Source organism: Uloborus diversus, chromosome 8, assembly GCF_026930045.1.
Source record: "Uloborus diversus isolate 005 chromosome 8, Udiv.v.3.1, whole genome shotgun sequence".
Lineage (NCBI taxonomy): Eukaryota > Metazoa > Arthropoda > Arachnida > Araneae > Uloboridae > Uloborus > Uloborus diversus.
In genome coordinates this window covers 112,856,555-112,870,442 of record NC_072738.1, presented here as the reverse complement: position 1 = coordinate 112,870,442, position 13,888 = coordinate 112,856,555, and positions in this window count along the sequence as shown.

The following is a 13,888-nucleotide window of genomic DNA, read 5'->3' as shown; positions in this document are numbered from 1 at the left end:
AATTTTCCGTATCCAATCCGACACATCGAGACTTAGGCCATTGAAACATTATACTATGCTAGTGGTACCCGCATGGCTTTGCCCGTAGATGAAAATTAAAAGGTCATTCGATTCGCCTTTATATTTACAAATAATGGACGACGAATTTCTCGCCAATGGCTATGTTCATTCGCTCTCCCATTCCACATCATGCTAGTTTCGTAATTTACTCCTCCATCTTATGATAATTTTGCTCCGGAAAACGTTCTTAAAATTGAAATAAAAAAAGAACAAAGTCGAAATTTCGAAAAATCGCTTCGAGGTACACACCCCCATGCTACAAACTAACTTTGTGCCAAATTTCATGAAAATCGGCCGAACAGTCTAGGCGCTATGCGCGTCGCAGACATCATACAGACATCCAGACAGAGATACTTTGAGCTTTATTATTAGTAAAGATTTTAATCTCGTATAGCTCGAAAACGGAAAAGTTGAGGAAAATTAGATCCCCATGATTGGATTCAGAGTGAAATCGTATAATAACCAAGTTTCACTTTTTTTTTCTGGAAAAACAAGTCCGTACCATCTCCTTGTGAGCATTAAAAACAAACAAAAAATAAATTAGGTTTATGAAATTGGAGAAGTGAGCATCTGTCCTGTTTATATAGGTATCCCCTTAGAACATTTGTTAAATTAATCTATTTAGTACAAAACTTCGTTTGTTCGAAAGGTCATCGCGAAGACACTGCAGTCACACAATAAATACTGCAATTTACCTTTAATTTTCGACCACTAAAAATAAATACTGACTTTTGTAGGAAATATGAAAACATTTTTCTTTTTTTTTTCAGCAAAGAAATGCAAAAATAAATAAATAAATAAATAAAAATAAAAGTAAGAATAAAAATGAGATTCAAGATAAAGTAATAATAATAATGATAAAAATAATGAATTCAGTAAATAAATTAAAAAAAATAGGAAAGAAAAAATGATTTCAAACAATAAATTTCTCCATTGACGAAAGCAACTAGTTGATTGAATGGATGGATTGGTATGAAAATTAACCATTTTATATGCTAAAACAAATGAACACACACATTGAGGCGATTTTAATTTCCTTCTCAATTTCAAATGTTAGTATTTTTTCCTGCTTATTACGAGAGATTAAAAGTAAAACAAATTTTTTCTTAGGGAATATACGATTTAAATTTCAGTTTAATGCACTGAAACTGAAGCAGATTAAAAATATATACAGCGTACAGATTTGCTTACATTTTCTGTAAGTTATCAATTTATTTTTTCTTTATTTGTTCATTTGCTTTTGTAAACCACTGCTACGTTTTGCTTGTTTTACATTTGACAACGAACTTGTTTAAAAAATGTGTTTAGTTATAAAATTATCATATTAGCAACATTTATTTTCATGACAATTAACTGCTAATTTAAGATTAAAAGGATTTTTTTTTGTGATATAGTAGTTTTAACCTTTGAAAGGGAGTAATTGAGATGATTTGGAGTTGAGGTAGTAAAATTGGTGTTGGTCAGCCGGCAAAAACGCTCATTTAGTTCTGGGTGAATTTCATGTTATTATTTCTGTTTGAAAATGTTTTATTGGATTGACTTTTGTTTTTGTTTAAAAAAATAACGCAGAAAGTATAACTTAAAATATTGAATCGTCAATTATAAACTGGAATTAAACAAGTTAGCGCTCGTTTCTGAGAAGCAAATTCTGTCAGCAATTTCACTAATGTATTTTAATTTTGCAATCAATCACTAAACGTCATAGTTTTTTAAATTCAACTTTATGTCTTCATTATAAAAAACAGACATGTGTTTAATTGATGTTGTGAATTTAAAACACCTTGCGTTAAGTGATCAATTTCTAAGTCTTCCTTTTTTGATTGATATAACTGTCAGTCGTGTCCACTATTTCTGAATCAACACTTATCTTATTTTAAATTTAATTAATTTTCGAGTTTTTTTTAATTAGTTGAACTAATTTTTTAATTGATCACCTACTAAATGCAGTTTGAATGTAATGTAACTTTGAATTTCGAATTTAATTGTATTAGATGTTACTACTTAATAAAATGTTGCCACTGGAATGAAATAATTGATTGCTTTTTAAACTGTTAAAACTTTGCTTTGTCCTGAATAAAACCATCCTCTAAAGGTGACTTTTTTGCCGGGTCATGCTATTGTTGTGATATGAAACAAAGGAAAAAAAATAGGACGTAATAAAAAAAACAACATATTTTTTCATTAAATTTTGTTCTTTTCTAATTAGAAAATAAGAGCGTTAATGATGCTACCTTGCATGTTAATTCAGCCTTGTATGCCAATTCAGAGTTGAAACTTTGTTCATGAATATAGAACGATTTTTTAAAACACTTTTCACGAATCAGGGCTGAGCAGTTGGAGGAAAAATGAACGACCGACTCCAGGAGTTTTAAAGCCTTGACTCCGTCTCCTTTACCCCAAAATGATCTGATTCCAAATCTTTCACCCCACAATCCACCCGCCTCCGACTCTTTTACTCTAAAATCTGACTTCGACTCTTACTCCGCAACCGTGCTAGAGATGCAGACTCGGGGGAAAATGACTGACTTGGACTCCTGGAATTTTAAACATTGGCTTTTTAGCGTAAAAATGATACTACTCTGACTCTACAGCCCAGCATTTTATGAGCCCTTATATGATCCTTTTAGTTTAGTTTTGCTAAGCAAAAATGGGTTCTGTTTGTGGAAATTTGACACAATTTTTTTTCAAATTTCAGAAACACCACATGCGTCACAAATTATAGTTGAACTTAATTTTGGACCATTGTTAATGAACTAAAAAATGTGCTAAAAATATCTCATAAAGTTAATCAAAACAAAGTTAGTAAAGCACAAAAATGTTAAAAAATTGTATTACAGGACATTTTTTTCATTGCAAAAGAAGTAAGTTTATGGATTAAAAAAAAAGACATTCTGGGGTGCACGTTTATGAGTTAATTTAGCAATTTTTGTGCTTGATTAACGTTTCTTTTATCCAATAGTGATTATTGAAATAGTTCACACCTTAATTGATTTTCTATTAACAACCATGACTTTAGTTCAATGAATCTCACCCACGAAAAACGATGGTGCTTACTCTGATAAACTGAATATTGAGCAATATTTTTTTGGCGTAACTTTTTTTTTGGTCACATCATTTGCAAATACTAGTTTGACAGGGTTGCATGCTACGTTTGGAGGGGAAAAAAACATATAACTGCAGTAACGATGCAAAAAAGAAGTTCAATGAAGTTTCAATGTAAAATTAATCTCAGTTCAATTAATTATTAATTTCAAGATTTCATCACCACCTTTTATATGAAACAATCCGCTTTCCTTCACCTGAACCTGCTATTTTGAAACTAGCCAGCACCAATTCTTTTGTGCGTATGTATTTTTAAATTTCATGCTGTAGATATTAAGCTAGACTGGCTACAAAAAGTCAGCCTTACACATGTAGAAAAATTTCAAAAAAAAAAAAAAAAAATCCTTCAATTTTGACCACTTTTAGCAAATGTTTACTAATAATTGAAGCTCAAAGTTTGTCTGGATGTCTGTCTGGATATTTGAGTCTCTGTGTCGCGCATAGCACCTAAACCATTCGGCCGATTTTCATGAAATTTGGCACAAAATGATTTTGTAGCATAGGGTTGTAAAAGCTAAAAAAATATTTTGTAGCTTTTGCACCTCGAAGAGAGTTTTTCGAAATATGTTTTTGTTATTTTTTTATTTTAGTTTTAAGCCCATTTTTCACATAAATATGATAGTATGGGGAATAAATATTTAATTTACATTTTAAAGTTTTATGTCATTCAAAAGCTTGAAATTTTCTGTATAAGAAGAAGTTTCTTTGAAGTTTCTACGAGCATTAACTGAGCTGCAGGAATCGTTTAAAAAAAACAAAGTAAAACTCTTACCTTCAGCAAGCCAAATACATTCTAAATGATTAAGCTCGAAAATGAAATCAAAATTAGAAAAAAAAAGGAAATTATTTTCGAAACGAAAATTAACTTTTGTATGTTACCATAGTCACATCTTTTACTCGCTTTGACTGTTTCATGACTTTTTTTTTCTTTTTTTGTATTTTGTTTTAAACATTTTTAAAAACGTAGTTATGTTTGCTATTAAAATTCTTTTCTTTTATTGAAAAAAGTTTAAATTCAAGTATTTAAAACAAAAAGTCGTCTGCTTTATTTATTTTATTTTTTATGGCATTATCTTCTGTAAGTTATTAAAATATTGTTATTACAGTGTTTTGCGTTCTACACTGTAAAAACGATTCAGAAACGTCCTGGAAAATAATGGGCAGCTGATTTTCCCAATTTCCGCCAGTAACATACCTCGCAAAAGCCAGGAATGTTTCCCACTAAAATTCAGTACCCTTCTTGAAATTATCCTGAAAAATCCAGAATTTTTCCCGCTTTAAGCCAGTAGTGTCTCTAGAATCTAGACGTTGGAGCGCGCCCATCACAATTTGCCATCGAGCTAATGCGCATGCGCGAGTAGTTCATTTTTCAAATGTACTTTGGTAGCGAGAGTATTTGAGATTTTATTTCTATAATGCATTACAGAAATAGTACGGTTATTTCGTTCTAAAAGTTAATTCTTATCGATGCCACGAATTATTTAGACATTAACGTGCCTCCTTTAGGTACTGAATTTTATGTTAACAATTGAAAGTTCTTTCGGTTGTACTCTTAAAAATGCTGAATTTTATTAATAAATCTGCACAGTAATGGTGCATATTTTACACTTAAAACTGTGTCATTATTGTACACTGAACGGAAGGAGCCACCCTTGGGTGTACATACACATGAATATGCATAATATACATAAATATACATAATTGTGACCATACTCCGACTGTAATGTATATTAACAGCCGGAGGGATAACGGACCGAGCGGAGCGAGGTCCTGGCGAGCCAGAGGTCTCATAGTACTTTCGTAATGAGACCGAGGCAGGGCCGGCGAGCCGAGGTCTCATTACGAAAGTACTATGAGACCGAGGGCTCGTATCCCGGAGAAATGATGAAAAACAAATTAATGCATTAATTTCGACTTGTAATTAATACAATAATTTATTTCATTGTATTTTAATATGTTTACAAATATGTTCGTGATGTTTTTTGCTGTGCTTTTATGTTGTTTTTATATATATTGTGTTCTGAAGTGCTTTGATCATGTTTTTTTATCTGATTTTTTCCTGTTGGCGCTAAAAAAGCATCGCTAAGAACGATGTATGACATATGTCGTCATACTCTAAAAACATGAATCAAATAAGAAACTTCTCAACATATGGCACAACAAAAACAAATAATTTCTTTTCGAAAAATAAATATGATGCAAAGAGTAGATACAAAAATAAGCGTATTGCCCTAAATACGTCAAGCGAGAGTTCTATTCCGCTAGCAGACGATAACTATCTCAAATACTCTCGCTACCAAAGTACGTTTGAAAAATGAACTACTCGCTCGTGCGCATTAGCTCGATGGCAAATTGTGATGGGCGCGCTCCAAGGTCTAGTTCTCTAGAACTTCAGAGTAATTTTCGGCAGGGATAATATGACAGCTCTATAAGCTATATTACAATCATGGCCAAAGCTAAGCCAGAATTGCAAGTATCAAGCATCTTACTTGATTGCAATTCTTGCAAAGCTACGCAATCCAAAGACTTATTCGCTCCCTCTGGGAGCTTAATCAGTCAGGACGAGCCGTTATTGAATTAAAGTCGATACACCTCATAAATACTCTCAGTTATTTTTTAAACTGGGAGCTAGAAATATTTTTTACAACCGAGAGAAGTCTGCATTTGTGCAACTTGTAGCAATTTAGGAAACTTTTTGACAATGATACTTGATATTTCCAGGAAGTAGATAAAAACCATTAAAATCCCGAAATGTTACATGGAAATACTCAGTAACGTTTCGGAATTGTTTTACTGTGTAAGCAAAAAAGGAAAACTTACTTCCTCTTTTAAAATATGGCAAAGTCTTCTGCTGGTTTCTAATAAGCTACATGCTAAGTTCTCAAACCTGCCAAAAAATGAAGAGATCTGAAAAAAAAAAAAAAAAGAAAAGAAACTTAACGCATATAGTAGACGTTAACTGTAAGTATACTGGCGAACCACACCTTTTCATATATTCTACTACGGGGAAAGCCGCGCGGGAAGCGTTCGTAATAAAAATATAAATAAAAGTCTATATCTGTGGATAATCTATGTCTAATGTAAAAATATCCATGTTCGATGTCTCTGTTTAATCCCGGTAGCAGAAACAGCGCGATGCTGCGATGTTCGTCGCAGACGCTTGAAAAAGGCCGCTCATTACGTCTTACACTGTAAAAAAATTCCGAAACGTTACTGGTTATTTCCGTGGAATGTTTCGGGATTTCAGAGGTTTTCACCTATTTCCCCAAAAAATCAAGTATCTTCGCAAAAAAGTTTCCTGAATTCCTAAAAGATGCACGAATGCAGACCTTGTACTGGTGTGAAAAATATTTTTTGCTACCAGTTTAAATATTGACGGAGCGTATTTATTAAGTGCATCGGCTCTTGAGTGTTCATGGCCCGTCCGGATTGACTAAGCTTCCAATGGAAGCAAATAAGTCACTGGATAGCTTTGCGAGGGAGGAATTGCAAGCAAGGAGTATGGTTGGTTCTTGCTCGCAATTTTCGCATAGCTTGGCCGTGGTTGCTCTAATATTTCTGGAGCTTTCTTGGTAAATCAAGAAGGTTCTAATCAAATAAATTAAACCGATTTAATTTTTCTAGAAGGTTCACTACTGGTTTTAATAGGGGAGATTTCTTAATATTTCAGAAAGGTTACTGACTTTTATCGGAAAACGTTCCTGGCTTTTGTAAGATATGTTACTGGTTGAAATTGGGCACATCAGCTGCCTATTATTTTCCAGGAACGTTTCTGAATCGTTTTTACAGTGTAGTTTGGTTGGCTGAGGCAAGAAATAAAAGGAAAAGAAAAGACAAGAAAAAAAAAAACATTTTTTCAAAAAGAGGGGGGGGGGGATATAATTTTCAGCTAATAAAGATAGAAAAAAAAGAAAAATCCACTGTATTTTCCGGGTCTTATAATCCACAGGTAGCGTGTACATTCGGTTTTTAAGTTTAGCATTTCATTTTTACACATTTCATGATTAATTCATTGTCGGTTAAATAAGTTAAATAAATACTTTTGTGCATAAAAAGTAAAATATAAATAACAACGCCAAATAGCACAAATTGCAGATTATTGCAGACACGTGTTTAGGCGTTACAAGGAATGCCTTTTTCAATGCAAAATAAGAAAGCTGTGGATGAAAATACATCCAAAAGGTCCGTCTTGAAGATTATTTTTCGAATTTTTATTCTGCGTCTCAGTCTGCTTCAAAGAATTCTGCTCCCGGTTGTCAAATGTGCGTATCTATTAATAATCTATGTATATAAATGATATATAGAGGAAAGCATAAAATGTATTCTTAACAAATAATGTTGAAGCAAGGCTGAAAAACAAGGAGCCAGTAATGAAGAAATATGTTACTTCTTAGAAGTTTACACCTAACAAAAAAATTTTAAGCATAAAATTATAATGAACAAAAATTAAACTATTATTAAATTTTGTGCTTTATTGAGTATTATGTTGGCTTTTGAATTGCATCAAGCACTTCTGCTGTGAAAAATCATCTAAGACAACAATTTGTATATAAGAATATTAAAAATAAATAAATAAAAAACACGCACCGATGTAGTTAAAATAATTTTACTCTTATAAGTCTCTCTGTCTCTGGTAAAGCAAATTATTTAAATGACTTTTTACATCTGCACTGTAAAAACGATTCAGAAACGTTCATGGAAAATAATGGCCAGCTGATGTGCCCAATTTCTGCCAGTAACGTATCTCGCAAAAGCCAGGAACGTTTTCCGCTAATGTTCAGTAACCTCCCTGAAATTACCTCGGAAACCCCCTTAAAAATTCCGAAATCTTCCCGTTTGAAGCCAGTCGTGTCCCTGGAACTTAAGAGTAAACTTTGATAGATATATCATAATAGCTTGGTCTTTTCCTGATTTAAGAAAGCTCCATAAGCAGCATTGCAACATGGCCACAGCTAAGCTAGAGGCGCAAGCAGGTATCGATAATTTTACTCGCCTGCACCTCTTGCAAAGCAGGGTAGTCCATACTTACTCGCTCCCTCTGGGAGCTTAATCAGCATGGACAGGCCTTAAGTAACCAGCAGAACCAGCAGCCGATTTACTTTTTAAGTACGCAAAGTTAATTTTTAAACTGAGAGCTAAAAATATTTTTTACTCCAGTGAGTAGTGTGCATTCGTGAAACTTGTAGCAACTCAGGAAACTTTTTGACAATGATACTTGATTTTTTCAGGAAGTTTGTAAAAAACCATTGAAATCCCGACACGTTACACGGAAATAGTAACGTTTCAGAATTTTTTTACAGTGTGGTTTCAAATCTATGATCCACCTCGCTGCGTAACAAATTCAACCACCTCGACGTTTACAAATTAGTTATCACAAAACATGTGGTTGGCGTTGAAAACCACAACCCATTCTATTAAAGGCAAAAGGGGAAATACCTATTTTGAAAATGTTAACAATTAACCCATTAAATGGTGGGGGGGGGGGGGGAAAGGTAATGACGCGCGGGTGTGAGGTTTAGCGCATCACCGCTTTCTGGTGGGTTTAGCTCCCGTCAGAAAGGGAAGGGAGTGAAGAAGCAATAAGGGAATTTCTTTTACTGAGGTTATAAAAATTTTTGCCCTGCCGAGAAAAATTTCAATAAAAAACTATTGAAAAAACTAATTTTTTGCTGTTCTTGTACTTAATTCCGGGTGAGAATTTATCCATCTATACAGAAAATTAACTGCTACGATAAATTTTCACCCCCTAATTAAAGTAATTAAGACTACTTTCTGAGACTAATTTATATAATTTACTTTTAAACTTATCATTTTTTAAAGTTAAAGTATTTTAGGAAGCTTATCGGCAAGAATGAATTGAGATAAGAATTCCGGTAGTTTTGACCCTGAAAACCTTCTGGTAACATTTTTGTATGCTTCTAAGGTTACAGTCATTTGCAAAAAAGAACGAAACCTTCTTTCATATTCAAAGACTTTTATTACAATGAAATACCGTTACAATGAATATCAATACAACGAAATATCTGTTTCGTCGAAATAAATTTTCAGTCCTGATTTAATTTCCATTACATCGCTTGAATTCTGTTACAACGAGATTTATCTGTATTTATTAATAGAGGCATTAAAGATTCTGAGAGAGGAGAGTGTGTGCGGAACATCATAACACTTGCTAGATCAGTCACAACACTACAATAACTGTGCACACTTTTAAAGCTATTATAGCATTATTTAAAGTTAAAACTTAAAATAGCTTCAGAAGCTATTAAAGTTTTTAAACACTTGGAACAAAACCACATCATTTTGGTATATTTCATAATTTTTATGCGCTTTTGTAACTTGTATTATTATAGTAGTTCTAACGCAAGATCGTGAAATTTAGACGTATAAACGAACAAAAGGAAAAAAAAAGCCTTTCAAATGTTGATCTACTTATTTTTTCCATGGTGTGTACAAGAAATTTCGATTGTGAACACTTTCCAGATTATGTATTAATTCAGTAACCAAGTAGTAACTGCAAAGGTACTCATTTGCAAAGTTCATCACTATTAATTCGATTGAAAATAAAAAAGGTAAAAATGTAGCTGTTCTTAATATTTCCTCGCGTCATTCAGAAACGACTCATATAATTTATATGTAGAACTAATATATTTTATATTTAGAGCTAATATAATTCATATGTAGAGCTAATATAACTCTTAAAGTAACCCTAAAGAAGTTCAGGAACATGTTATAATAAGTGCTGTATTCTTTTGTTAAGACCCTTTAAACTTTTTGTCGCTGAAGATGGAAAAGAGCAATTTTATCTCTTTTGTTTCTTGAATTTCAAAAATAATATAGCATTATCCTCACATTACTAGCATTACCAGCTGTACAATTGAGCACATGTTTTAAGAAGATTTGTTTTTTCCTGATATTCTCTTGAGGAAGAATATATAAAAAAACATAAATAAAGTTGATTTGTTCCTTTATAAGAACTCATTAAACTTCAACCATATTTAGGGACAGTAGTATTGTGAAAACTAATACTTTACATAATTATTGAAATAATGCAACTATTTAGACAGGGGTGCACCCCCTTAAAGCAATGGAGCACCCCCAAAATACCAAAAACCCTCCCAAGAGTGCGAGCACCCCCCCCCCCCCAAAAAAGAACACAAAATCCATGAAAACACCCCTTCTAAAAATTTCAATAGTGCAGTCTGCGAAATGGGTGGGCCCCTCTGATTTAAAAGGTCGTAAGATCAGAATATTTGTTAAGATGGAAACATTTTTGCAGTTTTGATTTTTCATGGATAATATTTACTTTTTATGTTTTCATCAAAGTAAAATAGAAATAATTTAAGCAAAATATTTATTTCAATGTCACAAGTTTTCGTAGGTTGCAGACTGAATTTAATATATTAAACTATTTTATGCAATTAATAATAAAAAAATTGCAAATATTGTAATTCAGGCGCATAATACTTCATTCCCTAAGTTTGACTCAGTAAAAAAATCCCTTACTGCTATTTAACTGAGCTTAAAAACTAACTGGGCAAAAACTTCAATCAAAAAACATTTTCCAAGCCTATTTCTGCTTAGATATTAGATTTAATAACCCACACTTTTGTGCCAAAAAAATAGCACGAGAAGGTAGCATTTATACGTAAATATTTTCGGTGATGTGTAGTTAAAAGTATGTTTTCTTACACCAAGATACTTTGATGTGTTTTTCGAAAATTCTTTTTGCAATGTTCCATGGTAATGCTTCTAAATCATATCGTATCACAGCATAGAAATAGTACCTTGTGCTTAGTTCCACAGAACAGTGCTCTTATCTATTAGGAAAACTTTTCTGAAGTAATGGTAAAAACAGGAGGGGAACCTAATATTAAATGCCCGTCCTAAGTATACCACTTAACTAATGCTTTTGGGGAGTGCTTCTCCCTAATGGTAAGTTAGTATCAACTTGAGAAAGACGAGGAGCTGCTATTATGTCAGAAAAAGTTCTTAGTGATATGATTCTTGGTTTTACTGCGGAATTATAGACACGCAATGGTCTGGGAAAGTTTCCTTGTGACGACAAATTTCCTTTCATTTTTGCCGAGTTTGGTTTCTTTGTCGCCAGTTGTCGCATAATTTGATAATTTCGCAGCTGTGGATGCTATATGTTTACCTGTTCGTTAGCTATAAACATGTTATTCTTGATGTCGCCGGGGTGAATGAATCAAGTTTAACTAACAGGTCTGAGTAAATTTGAATTTGGCACAAAACAGGTCAACGTTATAGGAATGTTATTTCTTTTACTCAATCAAATTTTATTCACACCAAATTGGAGAAGTTTTTGAAATTTAATACTTTTAATTTCCCAAAGTTTAACACTTAAGAGTAACATTAGTATTCAAATTTTGATCTGGATAATATAACTCAGTACAACATACAAGTATAGATTTCGAGATAGATAGAAAAGTTGTAGAAGCTATTAGAAATTTGATTGATGTGCCCTAACTAATTCTATATTAAACAGGCAGAACTGTTCTGCGGTCTGTTTTTTAAATGAAAAAGACATTTTTATTCTTTGAGGAAACATTGTGCAATAAAACACTTTCATTGCAAAAAAATTTCAATGAAAGCCTACCTAGGACGTTATCTTTAAACGCATTTTACTCAATCTTGAAAATGTCCACTTATATCCCTTTGCTTCTCACTGCCTCACTTGTGGATGACCATTTAGCTCCTGTAAGAAAATTGAAGTTGGAAAACGGGAAACTCGGCCCGTTTAGTTCCTGTTGGTCCTTATACTTGACGTTCTCCATGTTTCTGTAGTAATTCTTATTTTGCTAAATGTAATGAGTTCACAACTATATTGCAAATGAGGAAGTAAGAAATGGTAGGAAACATTGAGGAAGTAGGAAAAGATAGAGAGAGAGTGAAGCTTTCGATTCCTGAAGCAAGGATGGTCCCAAGTCACGTGATACATTTCAAAATGAAATATTGGAAGAAATCATGCTTCTTCTACTAGTTTCACGTAAAAAAAAATCTCCCATTCGTCGCAGTTGAACCATGTGACTTGGGATCTATGTCTAACTTTTCTTACACCAAAGATAGAACTTTCTCCCTCCAGTTACTAATCCTGTTCTAATGTAGAGAATGGTTCTTTGACGAAAAGAAACATTTTAATAAAATAAATAGCTGAGAACTTTTCTTGCTCAGTACGTTAAAATATGCGCAAATTTCTCCGATAAAAATCTTATTTAGTTATATACCTAAAAAGCAAAAAATGGTTTTATTTATGGGTCAATGAGGAAAAAATTACTCTGGACCGAAATCTGTTGCGCAAATTCGAGCTACATTTCACCAACAATGTACCTAGTTCACGAAGAGCAGTGCGTGACAGTAATTTGCCACTTTAAACCACAAAAATAGATAACTACCAGTTGTCCGACAAAAATACCCTGAGAACTAACCGTCTTGTAGCTTCCTTAATTCCAGGTTCTGCTTTGTGCCTCTATATTTTCGCCATTAGTCCCCCCAATTTCCCTGCAACTGGTAGGACGGGAGATCATCTCCGTTTCTCCCAACCTCCACCAAGAGACAAAGCACTGCCATAAAACACGGGGCCTTAATGGTAATAGCGGTACCATGCGTGACATAATGTGGTCCCACTCCCAGCAGTCGCATCCCGCTTTGCTCTTGAGCCTCCAGGGTGGGGCGTGCGTCTTGTGCGTGTCCGGTAATTACATTCTACGGAAGGCCCTTTATTAAAACCCTCTCGTCCTTTCACTTTGTCTCTCGCTTTGCCAGGGTTCGTAAGGTCAGGAAGAGCTCCCACGGCTTTAAAACACTAATAGGTTCAGTCAAGAAGTAGGTCCTTATCAGTGGACCGACACACATGATTGGTTTATCCAGGGTGAGGCAGTAACCTTCTCCGATGCGCTTGGGATGGTTTGCTGGAAGTTGGCGTGTTATCGGACTTTTTTCGGATTCCTTCCCTAATGACTTGGCTGCTCGCATCGTATTCTCATTCAAATTAGTTTTCGTGTAATTTAAATAAAGAATGGTGTTTAAATTACACTTAAATATATTACTTTTTCATTACTTTTTGCAAATAACAATAATTAATTTTCTATAGAATCGCATTCCCATTCAAATTGATTTTCGTGTAATTTAAATAAAAGATGGTGTTTAAAATTACACTTAACTATATCAGTTTTTTATTACTTTTTGTAAGTAACACTATTAACTATCTGTAGAATCGCATTCTCATTCAAACTAGTTTTCGTGAAATTTGAATAAAGGATGTTGTTTAAATTACACTTAAATATATCATTTTTTTCATTACTTTTAGCAAATAACACTAATAACTATCTATAGAATACTTACGAGAATATAAATGGGTAAATATGGACGAATTAAAATGTTTATAGAGCTAATATATCCTAACTAACTAAGGTGTAGATGAAAGTTGAACGGCTTAAAAAAATTAAATAAAATTCAGAGAAAAGTAAAGTGAAAAAGACGAAGTGATGACAGAGCTTAGATAACATATGGTTACTTTTGGTTCATTAGGCTGAGTGAATTTCAAAAATCAAAAACATGATTTGTTTTTTTGAACTGTGCTCATTGCGTGATTTTGAACATCAGAACATTTGTAAACTTTTTGCTTTATATAATTTGCTTTATTTGGTATATTTTTTAAACATAAATCCCTCTCAAGAAAAATAAGAAACTAGTTTTAAATTTATTA